This window comes from Macrotis lagotis, chromosome 1 (assembly GCF_037893015.1).
Source record: "Macrotis lagotis isolate mMagLag1 chromosome 1, bilby.v1.9.chrom.fasta, whole genome shotgun sequence".
NCBI lineage: Eukaryota > Metazoa > Chordata > Mammalia > Peramelemorphia > Peramelidae > Macrotis > Macrotis lagotis.
This window is the reverse complement of record NC_133658.1, coordinates 635,572,682-635,574,207: the sequence shown is the minus strand read 5'-3', so window position 1 is coordinate 635,574,207 and position 1,526 is coordinate 635,572,682. Positions and strand designations below refer to the sequence as shown.

The window sequence follows — 1,526 nt, the reverse complement described above, 5'->3', positions numbered from 1 at the left end:
CAAACCATCCTTTTGATCTCATCCCTCTGCTCTTCTTTATCTTATGTAATGATATTACTAATAATCATCTAATTTCCTCACTAAAAAATGTACAAATGACTTCATTTCTTAAAGCAGCATAGATATAAAAGTGTTTTCTGGTCAAGACTAGTCTGGGTCTCTCTCTGGACTTTTGAATGTGATTATTCCACATTAGTTAAATTTTGTGGGAATAGTGGCAGTTCTGTTTCAATATCATTTGCTTTTTTTCATTTACCATTGTTCAGTATCAATAGTTTTTTTGAAAAGTGTCAGGTGAGAGTTGGAAATACTTGTCAGGTCTTCTCTTCATCTTCTTTTTTATAGTTTAGTGTTATTTTTTTTCTTTGCTCTGCTAAGTCAAAGATCTGACTTTATGGAAAGTATTTTTCTATATTCCCAAATCAATAATGAATTTTCTTCTTGTTAAGATTTAGTTAGCACACGCCTCTCCTCCACCTCCCACGCCACCGTCTGCTCTCTTCTCAGGGTTCCTTCCCTCCTCTTCTCTCCTGAGCTCACCATGGTCCTTCCCAAGCAGCTGTTGGGCAAATGGTGCCTGGTAGAAAGTAAAGGATTTGACAAGTACATGAAGGAATTGAGATTGGAATGGCCCTGAGGAAAATGGCTGGAGTGGCCAAACCAGATGTTATAATCTCTGTAAGTGGGGATGAAGTTACCATTAAGACTGAGAGCACCATAAAAAATACACTACTCTGTTTTAAAATTGGTGAGAAGTTTGAAGAAAGCACAGCTGATAGCAGGAAAACTCAGACTCTTTGTACCCTTGAAAATGATGCATTGATCCAGCACCAGGCATGGGATGGGAAGGAAAGCACAATAACAAGGAAAGTAGAAAATGGAAAGTTATTGGTGGACTGTGTTATGAATGGTGTGACTTGCCACAGGGTCTATGAGAAGGCCTAATAAAGAAATTCCATCTTCATGTGGAATTAGCTGTTATGAATGCACCAGCTCAGTTCAATGAGCAAACTCTCCAACCAAACTTTCTTGCTTTTTCTTCTTCTCTTCCTTTCTGTGGTCTGTTATTTCAGTGACTGACTACTTGTAAACAGTTTTATTTCCAAGCATTGATGTAATTAGGATTGTTTTGCTAGCAAATAAAGAATTGTGCAGTTACTAGAAAAAAAAAAGATTTAGTTTGTGATTTTTTTTTTAGTGATATTCAGTGTTCAGTTTCTAATGTCTTAAGACATTTTTGTCCAAGGAAGCATTCGTCATCTATATGATCCAAATAGTCTAAAAGTCTTTGGGTTATTTTCTTTTAACTATTCATTCTGGCCAAATTATCAAATTTTTTTGGTCATCCTCTATGCCTATTTTTAAAAACAAAATATTTGTTTTTAACTTAGGTTAATGTATATTTAAGGGGATATTGGATGATTTGGGGTAGGGTATCATATCAACTTTTTCAAGGAATGTTCCAACCTTTCATTTGCATTGGTACATTTGTTGCCATTATATTCATGGGATTTTCTATGATTATG

The 1,526-nt window shown here is 35.4% G+C and overlaps 1 pseudogene; it reads left to right on the top strand.

The window, feature by feature from the left end:
- Positions 1-541: 541 nt before the first annotated feature.
- On the top strand, positions 542-1,067 carry LOC141522169 (fatty acid-binding protein 5 pseudogene; annotated as a pseudogene).
- Positions 1,068-1,526: the final 459 nt, after the last annotated feature.